Genomic DNA, 20,146 nt, shown 5'->3' on the forward strand with positions numbered 1-20,146 from the left:
ATCTGAGAAGAGATATTTCGGATCCCTTGGAAGACTATAGGACCAAAGGAAATATCCTCCGATAACAACGAGACAGAAGCTTTCTGAGAAACTTCTTTGTGTTCTGTGAAATCATCTCACAGAGTTACAGCATTCCCCTCAAGAAGCCTTTCGCTAAGACAGTTCTTGTGGAATTGGCAAAGTGATATTGGGACGCCCCTAGAGGGCTATGGTGAAAAAGGAAATATCCTCAGATGAAATCTGGAAAGCAGCTTTCTGAGAAACTGCTTAGTGTTCTGTTAATTCATCTCACAGAGTTACATCTGTATTTCGTGGATCTCTTTGCTAGCCTTATTTCTGTGGAATCTGAGAAGAGATATTTCGGATCCCTTGGAAGACTATAGGGCCAAAGGAAATATCCTCTGATAACAAAGAGAAAGAAGCTTTCTGAGAAACTTCTTTGTGTTCTGTGAAATCATCTCACAGAGTTACAGCTTTCCCCTCAAGAAGCCTTTGGCTAAGACAGTTCTTGTGGAATTGGCAAAGTGATATTTCGAAGCCCATAGAGGGCTATGTTGAAAAAGGATATATCCTCAGATGAAATCTGGAAAGAAGCTTTCTGAGAAACTGCTTAGTGTTCTGTTAATTCACTCAGAGAGTTACATCTGTATTTCGTGGATCTCTTTGCTAGAATTATTTCTGTGGAATCTGAGAACAGATATTTCGGATCCCTTGGAAGACTATAGGGCCAAAGGAAATATCCTCCGATAACAAAGAGAAAGAAGCTTTCTAAGAAACTTCTTTGTGTTCTTTGAAATCATCTCACAGAGTTACAGCCTTCCCCTCAAGAAGCCTTTCGCTAAGACAGTTCTTGTGGAATTCTTAAAGTGATATTTGGAATCCCATAGAGGGCTGTGATTAAAATGGAAATAACCTCAGATGAAATCTGGAAAAAAGCTTTCTGAGAAACTGCTTAGTGTTCTGTTAATTCATCTCACAGAGTTACATCTGTATTTCGTGGATCTCTTTGCTAGCCTTATTTCTGTGGAATCTGAGAACAGATAGTTCGGATCCCTTTGAAGACTATAGGGCCAAAGGAAATATCCTCCGATAACAAAGAGAAAGAAGCTTTCTGAGAAACTTCTTTGCGTTCTGTGAAATCATCTCACAGAGTTACAGGTTTCCCCTCAAGAAGCCTTTCGCTAAGACAGTTCTTGTGGAATTGGCAAAGTGATATTTGGAAGCCCATAGAGGGCTACGGAAAAAAAAAAAATATCCTCAGATGGAATCTGGAAAGAAGCTTTCTGAGAAACTGCTTAGTGTTGTGTTAATTCATCTCACAGAGTCACATCTGTATTTCGTGGATCTCTTTGCTAGCCTTATTTCTGTGGAATCTGAGAAGAGATATTTCGGATCCCTTGGAAGACTATAGCGCCAAAGGAAATATCCTCCGATAACAAAGAGAAAGAAACTTTCTGAGAAACTTCTTTGTGTTCTGTGAAATCATCTCACAGAGTTACAGCTTTCCCCTCAAGGAGCCTTTCGCTAAGACAGTTCTTGTGGAATTGGCAAAGTGATATTTGGAAGCCCATAAAGGGCTGTGGTTAAAATGGAAATATCCTCAGATGAAATGTGGAAAGAAGCTTTCTGAGAAACTGCTTAGTGTTCTGTTAATTCATCTCACAGAGTTACATCTGTATTTCGTGAATCTCTTTGCTAGCCTTATTTTAGTGGAATCTGAGAACAGATATTTCGGATCCCTTGGAAGACTGTAGGGCCAAAGGAAATATCCTCCGATAACAAAGAGAAAGAAGCTTTCTGAGAAACTTCTTTGTTTTCTGTGAAATCATCTCACAGAGTTACAGCTTTCCCCTCAAGAAGTCTTTCGCTAAGACAGTTCTTGTGGAATTGGCAAAGAGATATTTGGAAGCCCATAGAGGGCTATGGTGAAAAAGGAAATATCCTCAGATGAAATCTGGAAAGAAGCTTTCTGAGAAACAGCTTAGTGTTCTGTTAATTCATCTCACAGAGTTACATCTGTGTTTCGTGGATCTCTTTGCTAGCCTTATTTCTGTGGAATCTGAGAACAGATATTTCGGATCCCTTTGAAGACTATAGGTCCTAAGGAAATATCCTCCGATAACAAAGAAAAAGAAGCTTTCTGAGAAACCTCTTTGAGTTCTCTGAAATCATCTCACAGAGTTACAGGTTTCGCCTCCAGAAGCCTTTCACAAAGACAGTTCTTGTGGGATTGGCAAAGTGATATTTGGAACCCCTAGAGGGCTATGGTGAAAAAGGAAATATCCTCAGATGAAATCTGAAAAGAAGCTTTCTGAGAAACTGCTTAGTGTTCTGTTAATTCATCTAACAGAGTTACATCTGTGTTTCGTGGATCTCTTTGCTAGCCTTATTTCTGTGGAATCTGAGAACAGATATTTCGGATCCCTTGGAAGACTATAGGTCCTAAGGAAATATCCTCCGATAACAAAGAGAAAGAAGCTTTCTGAGAAACTTCTTTGAGTTCTCTGAAATCATCTCACAGAGTTACAGGTTTCGCCTCAAGAAGCCTTTCGCTAAGACAGTTCTTGTGGAATTGGCAAAGTGATATTTGGAACCCCTAGAGGGCTGTGGTGAAAAAGGAAATATCCTCAGATGAAATCTGGAAAGAAGCTTTCTGAGAAACTGCTTAGTGTTCTGTTAATTCATCTCACAGAGTTACATCTCTATTTCGTGGATCTCATTGCTAGCCTTATTTCTGTGGAATCTGAGAACAGATATTTCGGATCCCTTGGAAGACTATAGGGCCAAAGGAAATATCCTCCGATAACAAAGAGAAAGAAGCTTTCTTAAAAACTTCTTTGTGTTCTGTGAAATCATCTCACAGAGTTACAGCTTTCCCCTCAAGAAGCCTTTCGCTAAGATAGTTCTTGTGGAATTGGAAAAGTGATATTTGGAAGCCCATAGAGGGCTATGGTGAAAAAAGAAATATCCTCAGATGAAATCTGGAAAGAAGCTTTCTGAGAAACTGCTTAGTGTTCTGTTAATTAATCTCACAGGGTTACGTCTGTATTTCGTGGATCTCTTTGCTAGCCTTATTTCTGTGGAATCTGAGAACAGATATTTCGGATCCCTTGGAAGACTATAGGGCCAAAGGAAATATCCTCCGAAAACTAAGAGAAAGAAGCTTTCTGAGAAACTTCTTTGTGTTCTGTGAAATCATCTCACAGAGTTACAGCTTTCGCCGCAAGAAGCCCTTCGCTAAGACAGTTTTTTTGGAATTGGCAAAGTGATATTTGGAAGCCCATAGAGGGCTATGGTGAAAAAGGAAATATCCTCAGATGAAATCTGGAAAGAAGCTTTCTGAGAAACTGCTTACTGTTCTGTTAATTCATCTCACAGAGTTACATCTGTATTTCGTGGATCTCTTTGCTAGCCTTATTTCTGTGCAATCTGAGAAAAGATATTTCGGATCCCTTTGCAGACTATAGAGCCAAAGGAAATATCCTCCGCTTACAAAGAGAAAGAAGCTTTCTGAGAAACTTCTTTGTGTTCTGTGAAATCATCTCACAGAGTTACATCTGTATTTCGTGGATCTCCTTGCTAGTCTTATTTTTGTGGAATCTGAGAACAGATATTTCGCATTACTTTGAAGACTAAAGGGCCAAAGGAAATATCCTCCGATAACAAAGAGAAAGAAGCTTTCTGTGAAACTTCTTTGAGTTCTGTGAAATCATCTCACAGAGTTACAGCTTTCCCCTGAAGAAGACTTTGTCTAAGACAGTTCTTGTGGAATTGGCAAAGTGATATTTGGAAGCCCCTAGAGGGCTATGTTGAAAAAGGAAATATCCTCAGATGAAATCTGGAAAGAAGCTTTCTGAGAAACTGCTTAGTGTTCTGTTAATTCACTCACAGAGTTATATCTGTATTTCGTGGATCTCTTTGCTAGCCTTATTTCTGTGGAATCTGAGAACAGATATTTCGGATCCCTTGGAAGACTATAGGGCCAAAGGAAATATCCTCTGATAACAAAGAGAAAGAAGCTTTCTGAGAAACTCCTTTGTGTTCTGTGAAATCATCTCACAGAGTTACAGCTTTCCCCTCAGAAGCCTTTCGCTAAGACAGTTCTTGTGGAATTGGCAAAGTGATATTTGGAAGCCCATAGAGGGCTATGGTGAAAAAGGAAATATCCTCAGATGAAATCTGGAAAGAAGCTTTCTGAGAAACTGATTAGTGTTCTGTTAATTCATCTCACAGAGTTACATCTGTATTTCGTGGATCTCTTTGCTAGCCTTATTTCTGTGGAATCTGACAACAGATATTTCGGATCCCATGGAAGACTATAGGGCCAAAGGAAATATCCTCCGATAACAAAGAGAAAGAAGCTTTCTGAGAAACTTCTTTGTGTTCTGTGAAATCATCTCACAGATTTACAGCTTTCCCCTTAAGAAGCCTTTCGCTAAGACAGTTCTTGTGGAATTGGCAAAGTGATATTTGGAAGCCCATAGAGGGCTAGGGTGAAAAAGGAAATATCCTCAGATGAAACATTGAAAGAAGCTTTCTGAGAAACTGCTTAGTGTTCTGTTAATTCATCTCACAGAGTTACGTCTGTATTTCGTGGATCTCTTTGGTAGCCTTATTTCTGTGGAATCTGACAACAGATATTTCGGATCCCATGGAAGACTATAGGGCCAAAGGAAATATCCTCCGATAACAAAGAGAAAGAAGCTTTCTGAGAAATTTCTTTGTGTTCTGTGAAATCATCTCACAGAGTTACAGCTTTCCCCTCAAGAGGCCTTTCGCTAAGAGAGTTCTTGTGGAATTGGCAAAGTGATATTTGGAAGCCCATAGAGGGCTATGGTGAAAAAGAAAATATCCTCTGATGAAATCTGGAAAGAAGCTTTCTGAGAAACTGCTTAGTGTTCTGCTAATTCATCTCACAGAGTTACATCTGTATTTCGTGGATCTCTTTGCAAGCCTTATTTCTGTGGAATCTGAGAACAGATATTTCGGAACCCTTGGAAGACTATAGGGCCAAAGGAAATATCCTCCGATAACAAAGGGAAAGAAGCTTTCTGAGAAACTTCTTTGTGTTCTGTGAAATCATCTCACAGAGTTACAGCCTTCCCCACAAGAAGCCTTTCGCTAAGACAGTTCTTTTGGAATTCGGAAAGTGATATTTGGAAGCCCATAGAGGGCCGTTATTAAAATGGAAACATCCTCAGATGAAATCTGGAAAGAAGCTTTGTGAGAAACTACTTAGTGTTCCGTTAATTCATCTCACAGAGTTACATCTGTATTTCGTGGATCTCTTTGCTAGTCTTATTTCTGTGGAATCTGAGAACAGATATTTCGGATCCCTTGGAAGACTATAGGGTCAAAGGAAATATCCTCCGATCACAAAGAGAAAGAAGCTTTCTGAGAAACTTCTTTGTGTTCTGTGAAATCATCTCACAGAGTTACAGCTTTCCCATCAAGAAGCCTTTCGCTAAGACAGTTCTTCTGGAATTGGCAAAGTGATATTTGGACGCCCATAGAGGGCTATGGTGAAAAAGGTAATATCCTCAGATGAAATCTGGAAAGCAGCTTTCTGAGAAACTGCTTAGTGTTTTGTTAATTCATCTCAGAGAGTTACATCTGTATTTCGTGGATTTCTTTGCTAGCCTTATTTCTGTGGACTCTGAGAACAGATATTTCGGATCACTTGGAAGACTATAGGGCCAAAGGAAATATCCTCCGATAACAAAGAGAAAGAAGCTTTCTGAGAAACTTCTTTGTATTCCGTGAAATCAACTCACAGAGTTACAGCTTTCCACTCAAGAAGGCTTTCGCTAAGACAGTTCTTGTGGAATTGGCAAAGTGATATTTGGACGCCCATAGAGGGCTACGGTGAAAAAGGAAATATCCTCAGATGAAATCTGGAAAGCAGCTTTCTGAGAAACTGCTTAGTGTTCTGTTAATTCATCTCACAGAGTTACATCTGTATTTCATGGATCTCTTTGCTAGCCTTATTTCTGTGGAATCAGAGAACAGATATTTCGGATCCCTTGGAAGACTATAGGGCCAAAGGAAATATCCTCCGATAACAAAGAGAAAGAAGCTTTCTGAGAAACTTCTTTGTGTTCTGTGAAATCATCTCACTGAGTTACAGCTTTCACCTCAAGAGGCCTTTGGCTAAGACAGTTCTTGTGGAATTGGCAAAGTGATATTTGGAAGCCCATAGAGGGCTATGGTGAAAAAGGAAATATCCTCAGATGAAATGTGGAAAGAAGCTTTCTGAGAAACTGCTTAGTGTTCTGTTAATTCATCTCACAGAGTTACATCTGTATTTCGTGGATCTCTTTGCTAGCCTTATTTTTGTGGAATCTGAGAACAGATATTTCGGATCCCTTGGAAGACTATAGGGCCAAAGGAAATATCCTCCGATAACAAAGAGAAAGAAGCTTTCTGAGAAACTTCTTTGTGTTCTGTGAAATCATCTCACAGAGTTACAGCTTTCCCCTCAAGAAGCCTTTCGCTAAGACAGTTCTTTTGGAATTGGCAAAGTGATATTTGGACCCCCAAAGAGGGCTATGGTGAAAAAGGTAATATCCTCAGATGAAATCTGGAAAGAAGATTTCTGAGAAACTGCTTAGTGTTCTGCTAATTCATCTCACAGAGTTACATCTGTATTTCGTGGATCTCTTTGCTAGCCTTATTTTTGTGGAATCTGAGAACAGATATTTCGGATCCCTTGGAAGACTATAGGGCCAAAGGAAATATCCTCCGATCACAAAGAGAAAGAAGCTTTCTGAGAAACTTCTTTGTGTTCTGTGAAATCATCTCACAGAGTTACAGCTTTCCCCTCAAGAAGCCTTTCGCTAAGACAGTTCTTCTGGAATGGGCAAAGTGATATTTGGACCCCCTTAGAGGGCTATGGTGAAAAAGGTAATATCCTCAGATGAAATCTGGAAAGCAGCTTTCTGAGAAACTGCTTAGTGTTTTGTTAATTCATCTCACAGAGTTAAATCTGTATTTCGTGGATCTCTTTGCTAGCCTTATTTCTGTGGAATCTGAGAACAGATATTTCGGATCCCTTGGAAGACTATAGGGCCAAAGGAAATATCCTCCGATGACAAAGAGAAAGAAGCTTTCTGAGAAACTTCTTTGTGTTCTGTGAAATCATCTCACTGAGTTACAGCTTTCACCTCAAGAGGCCTTTGGCTAAGACAGTTCTTGTGGAATTGGCAAAGTGATATTTGGAAGTCCATAGAGGGCTATGGTGAAAAAGGAAATATCCTCAGATGAAATGTGGAAAGAAGCTTTCTGAGAAACTGCTTAGTGTTCTGTTAATTCATCTCACAGAGTTACATCTGTATTTCGTGGATCTCTTTGCTAGCCTTATTTTTGTGGAATCTGAGAACAGATATTTCGGATCCCTTGGAAGACTATAGGGCCAAAGGAAATATCCTCCGATAACAAAGAGAAAGAAGCTTTCTGAGAAACTTCTTTGTGTTCTGTGAAATCATCTCACAGAGTTACAGCTTTCCCCTCAAGAAGCCTTTCGCTAAGACAGTTCTTGTGGAATTGGCAAAGTGATATTTGGACCCCCAAAGAGGGCTATGGTGAAAAAGGTAATATCCTCAGATGAAATCTGGAAAGAAGCTTTCTGAGAAACTGCTTAGTGTTCTGCTAATTCATCTCACAGAGTTACATCTGTATTTCGTGGATCTCTTTGCTAGCCTTATTTTTGTGGAATCTGAGAACAGATATTTCGGATCCCTTGGAAGACTATAGGGCCAAAGGAAATATCCTCCGATCACAAAGAGAAAGAAGCTTTCTGAGAAACTTCTTTGTGTTCTGTGAAATCATCTCACAGAGTTACAGCTTTCCCCTCAAGAAGCCTTTCGCTAAGACAGTTCTTCTGGAATTGGCAAAGTGATATTTGGACGCCCATAGAGGGCTATGGTGAAAAAGGTAATATCCTCAGATGAAATCTGGAAAGCAGCTTTCTGAGAAACTGCTTAGTGTTTTGTTAATTCATCTCACAGAGTTAAATCTGTATTTCGTGGATCTCTTTGCTAGCCTTATTTCTGTGGAATCTGAGAACAGATATTTCGGATCCCTTGGAAGACTATAGGGCCAAAGGAAATATCCTCCGATGACAAAGAGAAAGAAGCTTTCTGAGAAACTTCTTTGTGTTCTGTGAAATCATCTCACAGAGTTACAGCCTTCCCCTCAATAAGCCTTTCGCTAAGACAGTTCTTGTGGAATTGGCAACGTGATATTTGGAAGCCCATAGAGGGATATGGTGAAAAAGGAAATATCCTCAGATGAAATCTGGAAAGAAGGTTTCTGAGAAACTGCTTAGTGTTCTGTTAATTCATCTCACAGAGTTACATCTCTATTTCGTGGATCTCTTTGCTAGCCTTATTTCTGTGGAATCTCAGAACAGATATTTCGGATCCCATGGAAGACTATAGGGCCAAAGGAAATATCCTCCGATAACAAAGAGAAAGAAGCTTTCTGAGAAACTTCTTTATATTCCGTGAAATCAACTCAAAGAGTTACAGCTTTCCCCTCAAGAAGGCTTTCGCTAAGACAGTTCTTGTGGAATTGGCAAAGTGATATTGGGACGCCCATAGAGGGCTACGGTGAAAAAGGAAATATCCTCAGATGAAATCTGGAAAGCAGCTTTCTGAGAAACTGCTTAGTGTTCTGTTAATTCATCTCACAGAGTTACATCTGTATTTCGTGGATCTCTTTGCTAGCCTTGTTTCTGTGGAATCAGAGAACAGATATTTCGGATCCCTTGGAAGACTATAGGGCCAAAGGAAATATCCTCCGATAACAAAGAGAAAGAAGCTTTCTGAGAAACTTCTTTGTGTTCTGTGAAATCATCTCACAGAGTTACAGCTTTCCCCTCAAGAAGCCTTTCGCTAAGACAGTTCTTGTGGAATTGGCAAAGTGATATTTGGACGCCCATAGAGGGCTATGGTGAAAAAGGTAATATCCTCAGATGAAATCTGGAAAGCAGCTTTCTGAGAAACTGCTTAGTGTTCTGTTAATTCATCTCACAGAGTTACATCTGTGTTTCGTGGATCTCTTTGCTAGCCTTATTTCTGTGGAATCTGAGAACAGATATTTCGGATCCCTTGGAAGACTATAGGTCCTAAGGAAATATCCTCCGATAACAAAGAGAAAGAAGCTTTCTGAGAAACTTCTTTGAGTTCTCTGAAATCATCTCACAGAGTTACAGGTTTCGTCTCAAGAAGCCTTTCGCTGAGACAGTTCTTGTGGAATTGGCAAAGTGATATTTGGAACCCCTAGAGGGCTGTGGTGAAAAAGGAAATATCCTCAGATGAAATCTGGAAAGAAGCTTTCTGAGAAACTGCTTAGTGTTCTGTTAATTCATCTCACAGAGTTACATCTCTATTTCGTGGATCTCATTGCTAGCCTTATTTCTGTGGAATCTGAGAACAGATATTTCGGATCCCTTGGAAGACTATAGGGCCAAAGGAAATATCCTCCGATAACAAAGAGAAAGAAGCTTTCTTAAAAACTTCTTTGTGTTCTGTGAAATCATCTCACAGAGTTACAGCTTTCCCCTCAAGAAGCCTTTCGCTAAGACAGTTCTTGTGGAATTGGCAAAGTGATATTTGGAAGCCCATGGAGGGCTATGGTGAAAAAAGAAATATCCTCAGATGAAATCTGGAAAGAAGCTTTCTGAGAAACTGCTTAGTGTTCTGTTAATTAATCTCACAGGGTTACGTCTGTATTTCGTGGATCTCTTTGCTAGCCTTATTTCTGTGGAATCTGAGAACAGATATTTCGGATCCCTTGGAAGACTATAGGGCCAAAGGAAATATCCTCCGAAAACTAAGAGAAAGAAGCTTTCTGAGAAACTTCTTTGTGTTCTGTGAAATCATCTCACAGAGTTACAGCTTTCCCCTCAAGAAGCCCTTCGCTAAGACAGTTTTTTTGGAATTGGCAAAGTGATATTTGGAAGCCCATAGAGGGCTATGGTGAAAAAGGAAATATCCTCAGATGAAATCTGGAAAGAAGCTTTCAGAGAAACTGCTTAGTGTTCTGTTAATTCATCTCACAGAGTTACATCTGTATTTCGTGGATCTCTTTGCTAGCCTTATTTCTGTGCAATCTGAGAAAAGATATTTTGGATCCCTTTGCAGACTATAGAGCCAAAGGAAATATCCTCCGATTACAAAGAGAAAGAAGCTTTCTGAGAAACTTCTTTGTGTTCTGTGAAATCATCTCACAGAGTTACATCTGTATTTCGTGGATCTCCTTGCTAGTCTTATTGTTGTGGAATCTGAGAACAGATATTTCGCATTACTTTGAAGACTAAAGGGCCAAAGGAAATATCCTCCGATAACAAAGAGAAAGAAGCTTTCTGTGAAACTTCTTTGAGTTCTGTGAAATCATCTCACAGAGTTACAGCTTTCCCCTGAAGAAGACTTTGGCTAAGACAGTTCTTGTGGAATTGGCAAAGTGATATTTGGAAGCCCCTAGAGGGCTATGTTGAAAAAGGAAATATCCTCAGATGAAATCTGGAAAGAAGCTTTCTGAGAAACTGCTTAGTGTTCTGTTAATTCACTCACAGAGTTATATCTGTATTTCGTGGATCTCTTTGCTAGCCTTATTTCTGTGGAATCTGAGAACAGATATTTCGGATCCCTTGGAAGACTATAGGGCCAAAGGAAATATCCTCTGATAACAAAGAGAAAGAAGCTTTCTGAGAAACTCCTTTGTGTTCTGTGAAATCATCTCACAGAGTTACAGCTTTCCCCTCAGAAGCCTTTCGCTAAGACAGTTCTTGTGGAATTGGCAAAGTGATATTTGGAAGCCCATAGAGGGCTATGGTGAAAAAGGAAATATCCTCAGATGAAATCTGGAAAGAAGCTTTCTGAGAAACTGATTAGTGTTCTGTTAATTCATCTCACAGAGTTACATCTGTATTTCGTGGATCTCTTTGCTAGCCTTATTTCTGTGGAATCTGAGAACAGATATTTCGGATCCCTTTGAAGTCTATAGGGCCAAAGGAAATATCCTCCGATAACAAAGAGAAAGAAGCTTTCTGAGAAACTTCTTTGTGTTCTGTGAAATCATCTCACAGAGTTACAGCTTTCCCCTCAAGAGGCCTTTCGCTAAGAGAGTTCTTGTGGAATTGGCAAAGTGATATTTGGAAGCCCATAGAGGGCTATGGTGAAATAGAAAATATCCTCTGATGAAATCTGGAAAGAAGCTTTCTGAGAAACTGCTTAGTGTTCTGTTAATTCATCTCACAGAGTTACATCTGTATTTCGTGGATCTCTTTGCTAGCCTTATTTCTGTGGAATCTGACAACAGATATTTCGGATCCCATGGAAGACTATAGGGCCAAAGGAAATATACTCCGATAACAAAGAGAAAGAAGCTTTCTGAGAAATTTCTTTGTGTTCTGTGAAATCATCTCACAGAGTTAGAGCTTTCCCCTCAAGAAGCCTTTCGCTAAGACAGATCTTGTGGAATTGGCAAAGTGATATTTGAACGCCCTTAGAGGGCTATGGTGAAAAAGGAAATATCCGCAGATGAAATCTGGAAAGAAGCTTTCTGAGAAACTGCTTAGTGTTCTGTTAATTCATCTCACAGAGTTAAATCTGTATTTCGTGGATCTCTTTGCTAGCCTTATTTCTGTGCAATCTGAGAACAGATATTTCGGATCCCTTGGAAGAATATAGGGCCAAAGGAAATATCCTCCGATAACAAAGAGAAAGAAGCTTTCTGAGAAACTTCTTCGTGTTCTGTGAAATCATCTCACAGAGTTACAGGTTTCCCCTCAAGAAGCCTTTCGCTAAGACAGTTCTTGTGGCATTGGCAAAGTGATATTTGGAATCCCATAGAGGGCTACGGAGAAAAAGAAAATATCCTCAGATGAAATCTGGAAAGAAGCTTTCTGAGAAACTGCTTAGTGTTCCGTTAATTCATCTCACAGAGTTACATCTGTATTTCGTGGATCTCTTTGCTAGCCTTATTTCTGTGGAATCTGAGAACAGATATTTCGAATCCCTCGGAAGACTATAGGGCCAAAGGAAATATCCTCCAATAACAAAGAGAAAGAAGCTTTCTGAGAAACTTCTTTGTGTTCTGTAAAATCATCTCACAGAGTTACAGCTTTCCCCTCAAGAAGACTTTGGCTAAGACAGTTCTTGTGGAATTGGCAAAGTGATATTTGGAAGCCCATAGAGGGCTATGTTGAAAAAGGAAATATCCTCAGATGAAATCTGGAAAGAAGCTTTCTGAGAAACTGCTTAGTGTTCTGTTAATTCACTCACAGAGTTATATCTGTATTTCGTGGATCTCTTTGCTAGCCTTATTTCTGTGGAATCTGAGAACAGATATTTCGGATCCCTTGGAAGACTATAGGGCCAAAGGAAATATCCTCTGATAACGAAGAGAAAGAAGTTTTCTGAGAAACTTCTTTGTGTTCTGTGAAATCATCTCACAGAGTTACAGCTTTCCCCTCAAGAAGCCTTTCGCTAAGACAGTTCTTGTGGAATTGGCAAAGTGATATTTGGAAGCCCATAGAGGGCTATGGTGAAAAAGGAAATATCCTCAGATGAAATCTGGAAAGAAGCTTTCTGAGAAACTGCTTAGTGTTCTGTTAATTCATCTCACAGAGTTACATCTGTATTTCGTGGATCTCTTTGCTATCCTTATTTCTGTGGAATGTGACAACAGATATTTCGGATCCCATGGAAGACTATAGGGCCAAAGGAAATATCCTCCGATAACAAAGAGAAAGAAGCTTTCTGAGAAATTTCTTTGTGTTCTGTGAAATCATCTCACAGAGTTACAGCTTTCCCCTCAAGAAGCCTTTCGCAAAGACAGTTCTTGTGGAATTGGCAAAGTGATATTTGAACGCCCTTAGAGGGCTATGGTGAAAAAGGAAATATCCGCAGATGAAATCTGGAAAGAAGCTTTCTGAGAAACTGCTTAGTGTTCTGTTAATTCATCGCACAAAGTTACATCTGTATTTCGTGGATCTCTTTGCTAGCCTTATTTCTGTGGAATCTGAGAACAGATATTTCGGATCCCTTGGAAGACTGTAGGGCCAAAGGAAATATCCTCCGATAACAAAGAGAAAGAAGCTTTCTGAGAAACTTCTTTGTGTTCTGTGAAATCATCTCACAGAGTTACAGCTTTCCCCTCAAGAGGCCTTTCGCTAAGAGAGTTCTTGTGGAATTGGCAAAGTGATATTTGGAAGCCCATAGAGGGCTATGGTGAAAAAGAAAATATCCTCTGATGAAATCTGGAAAGAAGCTTTCTGAGAAACTGCTTAGTGTTCTGTTAATTCATCTCACAGAGTTACATCTGTATTTCGTGGATCTCTTTCCTAGCCTTATTTCTGTGGAATCTGAGAACAGATATTTCGGAACCCTTGGAAGACTATAGGGCCAAAGGAAATATCCTCCGATAACAAAGAGAAAGAAGCTTTCTGAGAAACTTCTTTGTGTTCTGTGAAATCATCTCACAGAGTTACAGCCTTCCCCACAAGAAGCCTTTCGCTAAGACAGTTCTTGTGGAATTGGCAACGTGATATTTGGAAGCCCATAGAGGGCTATGGTGAAAAAGGAAATATCCTCAGATGAAATCTGGAAAGAAGCTTTCTGAGAAAATACTTAGTGTTCTGTTAATTCATCTCACAGAGTTACATCTGTATTTCGTGGATCTCTTTGCTAGCCTTATATCTGTGGAATCTGAGAACAGATGTTTCGGATCCCTTGGAAGACTATAGGGCCAAAGGAAATATCCTCCGATAACAAAGAGAAAGAAGCTTTCTGAGAAACATCTTTGTGTTCTGTGAAATCATCTCATAGAGTTACAGCTTTCCCCTAAAGAAGCCTTTCGCTAAGACAGTTCTTGTGGAATTGGCAAAGTGATATTTGGAAGCCCTTAGAGGGCTATGGTGAAAAAGGAAATATCCTGAGATGAAATCTGGAAAGAAGCTTTCTGAGAAACTGCTTAGTGTTCTGTTAATTCATCTCACAGAGTTACATCTGTATTTCGTGGATCACTTTGCTAGCCTTATTTCTGTGGAATCTGAGAAGAGATATTTCGGATCCCTTGGAAGACTATAGGACCAAAGGAAATATCCTCCGATAACAAAGAGAAAGAAACTTTCTGAGAAACTTCTTTGTGTTCTGTGAAATCATCTCACAGAGTTACAGCCTCCCCTCAAGGAGCCTTTCGCTAAGACAGTTCTTGTGGAATTGGCAAAGTGATATTTGGAAGCCCATAAAGGGCTGTGGTTAAAATGGAAATATCCTCAGATGAAATGTGGAAAGAAGCTTTCTGAGAAACTGCTTAGTGTTCTGTTAATTCATCTCACACAGTTACATCTGTGTTTCGTGCATCTCTTTGCTAGCCTTATTTTAGTGGAATCTGAGAACAGATATTTCGGATCCCTTGGAAGACTGTAGGGCCAAAGGAAATATCCTCCGATAACAAAGAGAAAGAAGCTTTCTGAGAAACTTCTTTGTTTTCTGTGAAATCATCTCACAGAGTTACAGCTTTCCCCTCAAGAAGTCTTTCGCTAAGACAGTTCTTGTGGAATTGGCAAAGAGATATTTGGAAGCCCATAGAGGGCTATGGTGAAAAAGGAAATATCCTCAGATGAAATCTGGAAAGAAGCTTTCTGAGAAACAGCTTAGTGTTCTGTTAATTCATCTCACAGAGTTACATCTGTGTTTCGTGGATCTCTTTGCTAGCCTTATTTCTGTGGAATCTGAGAACAGATATTTCGGATCCCTTTGAAGACTATAGGTCCTAAGGAAATATCCTCCGATAACAAAGAAAAAGAAGCTTTCTGAGAAACCTCTTTGAGTTCTCTGAAATCATCTCACAGAGTTACAGGTTTCGCCTCCAGAAGCCTTTCACAAAGACAGTTCTTGTGGGATTGGCAAAGTGATATTTGGAACCCCTAGAGGGCTATGGTGAAAAAGGAAATATCCTCAGATGAAATCTGAAAAGAAGCTTTCTGAGAAACTGCTTAGTGTTCTGTTAATTCATCTAACAGAGTTACATGTGTGTTTCGTGGATCTCTTTGCTAGCCTTATTTCTGTGGAATCTGAGAACAGATATTTCGGATCCCTTGGAAGACTATAGGTCCTAAGGAAATATCCTCCGATAACAAAGAGAAAGAAGCTTTCTGAGAAACTTCTTTGAGTTCTCTGAAATCGTCTCACAGAGTTACAGGTTTCGCCTCAAGAAGCCTTTCGCTAAGACAGTTCTTGTGGAATTGGCAAAGTGATATTTGGAACCCCTAGAGGGCTGTGGTGAAAAAGGAAATATCCTCAGATGAAATCTGGAAAGAAGCTTTCTGAGAAACTTCTTTGAGTTCTCTGAAATCATCTCACAGAGTTACAGCTTTCCCCTCAAGAAGCCTTTCGCTAAGACAGTTCTTGTGGAATTGGCAAAGTGATATTTGGAAGCCCATAGAGGGCAACGGTGAAAATGGAAATATCTACAGATGAAATCTGGAAAGAAGCTTTCTGAGAAACTGCTTAGTGTTCTGTTAATTCATCTCACAGAGTTACATCTCTATTTCGTGGATCTCATTGCTAGCCTTATTTCTGTGGAATCTGAGAACAGATATTTCGGATCCCTTGGAAGACTATAGGGCCAAAGGAAATATCCTCCGATAACAAAGAGAAAGAAGCTTTCTAAGAAACTTCTTTGTGTTCTTTGAAATCATCTCACAGAGTTACAGCCTTCCCCTCAAGAAGCCTTTCGCTAAGACAGTTCTTGTGGAATTCTTAAAGTGATATTTGGAATCCCATAGAGGGCTGTGATTAAAATGGAAATAACCTCAGATGAAATCTGGAAAAAAGCTTTCTGAGAAACTGCTTAGTGTTCTGTTAATTCATCTCACAGAGTTACATCTGTATTTCGTGGATCTCTTTGCTAGCCTTATTTCTGTGGAATCTGAGAACAGATAGTTCGGATCCCTTTGAAGACTATAGGGCCAAAGGAAATATCCTCCGATAACAAAGAGAAAGAAGCTTTCTGAGAAACTTCTTTGCGTTCTGTGAAATCATCTCACAGAGTTACAGGTTTCCCCTCAAGAAGCCTTTCGCTAAGACAGTTCTTGTGGAATTGGCAAATTGATATTTGGAAGCCCATAGAGGGCTACGGAAAAAAAAAAATATCCTCAGATGAAATCTGGAAAGAAGCTTTCTGAGAAACTGCTTAGTGTTCTGTTAATTCATCTCACAGAGTCACATCTGTATTTCGTGGATCTCTTTGCTAGCCTTATTTCTGTGGAATCTGAGAAGAGATATTTCGGATCCCTTGGAAGACTATAGCGCCAAAGGAAATATCCTCCGATAACAAAGAGAAAGAAACTTTCTGAGAAACTTCTTTGTGTTCTGTGAAATCATCTCACAGAGTTACAGCTTTCCCCTCAAGGAGCCTTTCGCTAAGACAGTTCTTGTGGAATTGGCAAAGTGATATTTGGAAGCCCATAAAGGGCTGTGGTTAAAATGGAAATATCCTCAGATGAAATGTGGAAAGAAGCTTTCTGAGAAACTGCTTAGTGTTCTGTTAATTCATCTCACACAGTTACATCTGTGTTTCGTGCATCTCTTTGCTAGCCTTATTTTAGTGGAATCTGAGAACAGATATTTCGGATCCCTTGGAAGACTGTAGGGCCAAAGGAAATATCCTCCGATAACAAAGAGAAAGAAGCTTTCTGAGAAACTTCTTTGTTTTCTGTGAAATCATCTCACAGAGTTACAGCTTTCCCCTCAAGAAGTCTTTCGCTAAGACAGTTCTTGTGGAATTGGCAAAGAGATATTTGGAAGCCCATAGAGGGCTATGGTGAAAAAGGAAATATCCTCAGATGAAATCTGGAAAGAAGCTTTCTGAGAAACAGCTTAGTGTTCTGTTAATTCATCTCACAGAGTTACATCTGTGTTTCGTGGATCTCTTTGCTAGCCTTATTTCTGTGGAATCTGAGAACAGATATTTCGGATCCCTTTGAAGACTATAGGTCCTAAGGAAATATCCTCCGATAACAAAGAAAAAGAAGCTTTCTGAGAAACCTCTTTGAGTTCTCTGAAATCATCTCACAGAGTTACAGGTTTCGCCTCCAGAAGCCTTTCACAAAGACAGTTCTTGTGGGATTGGCAAAGTGATATTTGGAACCCCTAGAGGGCTATGGTGAAAAAGGAAATATCCTCAGATGAAATCTGAAAAGAAGCTTTCTGAGAAACTGCTTAGTGTTCTGTTAATTCATCTAACAGAGTTACATCTGTGTTTCGTGGATCTCTTTGCTAGCCTTATTTCTGTGGAATCTGAGAACAGATATTTCGGATCCCTTGGAAGACTATAGGTCCTAAGGAAATATCCTCCGATAACAAAGAGAAAGAAGCTTTCTGAGAAACTTCTTTGAGTTCTCTGAAATCGTCTCACAGAGTTACAGGTTTCGCCTCAAGAAGCCTTTCGCTAAGACAGTTCTTGTGGAATTGGCAAAGTGATATTTGGAACCCCTAGAGGGCTGTGGTGAAAAAGGAAATATCCTCAGATGAAATCTGGAAAGAAGCTTTCTGAGAAACTTCTTTGAGTTCTCTGAAATCATCTCACAGAGTTACAGCTTTCCCCTCAAGAAGCCTTTCGCTAAGACAGTTCTTGTGGAATTGGCAAAGTGATATTTGGAAGCCCATAGAGGGCAACGGTGAAAATGGAAATATCTACAGATGAAATCTGGAAAGAAGCTTTCTGAGAAACTGCTTAGTGTTCTGTTAATTCATCTCACAGAGTTACATCTCTATTTCGTGGATCTCATTGCTAGCCTTATTTCTGTGGAATCTGAGAACAGATATTTCGGATCCCTTGGAAGACTATAGGGCCAAAGGAAATATCCTCCGATAACAAAGAGAAAGAAGCTTTCTAAGAAACTTCTTTGTGTTCTTTGAAATCATCTCACAGAGTTACAGCCTTCCCCTCAAGAAGCCTTTCGCTAAGACAGTTCTTGTGGAATTCTTAAAGTGATATTTGGAATCCCATAGAGGGCTGTGATTAAAATGGAAATAACCTCAGATGAAATCTGGAAAAAAGCTTTCTGAGAAACTGCTTAGTGTTCTGTTAATTCATCTCACAGAGTTACATCTGTATTTCGTGGATCTCTTTGCTAGCCTTATTTCTGTGGAATCTGAGAACAGATAGTTCGGATCCCTTTGAAGACTATAGGGCCAAAGGAAATATCCTCCGATAACAAAGAGAAAGAAGCTTTCTGAGAAACTTCTTTGCGTTCTGTGAAATCATCTCACAGAGTTACAGGTTTCCCCTCAAGAAGCCTTTCGCTAAGACAGTTCTTGTGGAATTGGCAAATTGATATTTGGAAGCCCATAGAGGGCTACGGAAAAAAAAAAATATCCTCAGATGAAATCTGGAAAGAAGCTTTCTGAGAAACTGCTTAGTGTTCTGTTAATTCATCTCACAGAGTCACATCTGTATTTCGTGGATCTCTTTGCTAGCCTTATTTCTGTGGAATCTGAGAAGAGATATTTCGGATCCCTTGGAAGACTATAGCGCCAAAGGAAATATCCTCCGATAACAAAGAGAAAGAAACTTTCTGAGAAACTTCTTTGTGTTCTGTGTAATCATCTCACAGAGTTACAGCTTTCCCCTCAAGAAGCCTTTCGCTAAGACAGTTCTTGTGGAATTCTTAAAGTGATATTTGGAATCCCATAGAGGGCTGTGATTAAAATGGAAATAACCTCAGATGAAATCTGGAAAAAAGCTTTCTGAGAAACTGCTTAGTGTTCTGTTAATTCATCTCACAGAGTTACATCTGTATTTCGTGGATCTCTTTACTAGCCTTATTTCTGTGGAATCTGAGAACAGATAGTTCGGATCCCTTTGAAGACTATAGGGCCAAAGGAAATATCCTCCGATAACAAAGAGAAAGAAGCTTTCTGAGAAACTTCTTTGCGTTCTGTGAAATCATCTCACAGAGTTACAGGTTTCCCCTCAAGAAGCCTTTCGCTAAGACAGTTCTTGTGGAATTGGCAAATTGATATTTGGAAGCCCATAGAGGGCTACGGAAAAAAAAAAATATCCTCAGATGAAATCTGGAAAGAAGCTTTCTGAGAAACTGCTTAGTGTTCTGTTAATTCATCTCACAGAGTCACATCTGTATTTCGTGGATCTCTTTGCTAGCCTTATTTCTGTGGAATCTGAGAAGAGATATTTCGGATCCCTTGGAAGACTATAGCGCCAAAGGAAATATCCTCCGATAACAAAGAGAAAGAAACTTTCTGAGAAACTTCTTTGTGTTCTGTGAAATCATCTCACAGAGTTACAGCTTTCCCCTCAAGGAGCCTTTCGCTAAGACAGTTCTTGTGGAATTGGCAAAGTGATATTTGGAAGCCCATAAAGGGCTGTGGTTAAAATGGAAATATCCTCAGATGAAATGTGGAAAGAAGCTTTCTGAGAAACTGCTTAGTGTTCTGTTAATTCATCTCACACAGTTACATCTGTGTTTCGTGCATCTCTTTGCTAGCCTTATTTTAGTGGAATCTGAGAACAGATATTTCGGATCCCTTGGAAGACTGTAGGGCCAAAGGAAATATCCTCCGATAACAAAGAGAAAGAAGCTTTCTGAGAAACTTCTTTGTTTTCTGTGAAATCATCTCACAGAGTTACAGCTTTCCCCTCAAGAAGTCTTTCGCTAAGACAGTTCTTGTGGAATTGGCAAAGAGATATTTGGAAGCCCATAGAGGGCTATGGTGAAAAAGGAAATATCCTCAGATGAAATCTGGAAAGAAGCTTTCTGAGAAACAGCTTAGTGTTCTGTTAATTCATCTCACAGAGTTACATCTGTGTTTCGTGGATCTCTTTGCTAGCCTTATTTCTGTGGAATCTGAGAACAGATATTTCGGATCCCTTTGAAGACTATAGGTCCTAAGGAAATATCCTCCGATAACAAAGAAAAAGAAGCTTTCTGAGAAACCTCTTTGAGTTCTCTGAAATCATCTCACAGAGTTACAGGTTTCGCCTCCAGAAGCCTTTCACAAAGACAGTTCTTGTGGGATTGGCAAAGTGATATTTGGAACCCCTAGAGGGCTATGGTGAAAAAGGAAATATCCTCAGATGAAATCTGAAAAGAAGCTTTCTGGGAAACTGCTTA

Source organism: Macaca fascicularis, chromosome 13 (assembly GCF_037993035.2).
Source record: "Macaca fascicularis isolate 582-1 chromosome 13, T2T-MFA8v1.1".
In the NCBI taxonomy this organism is placed as follows: Eukaryota; Metazoa; Chordata; class Mammalia; order Primates; family Cercopithecidae; genus Macaca; species Macaca fascicularis.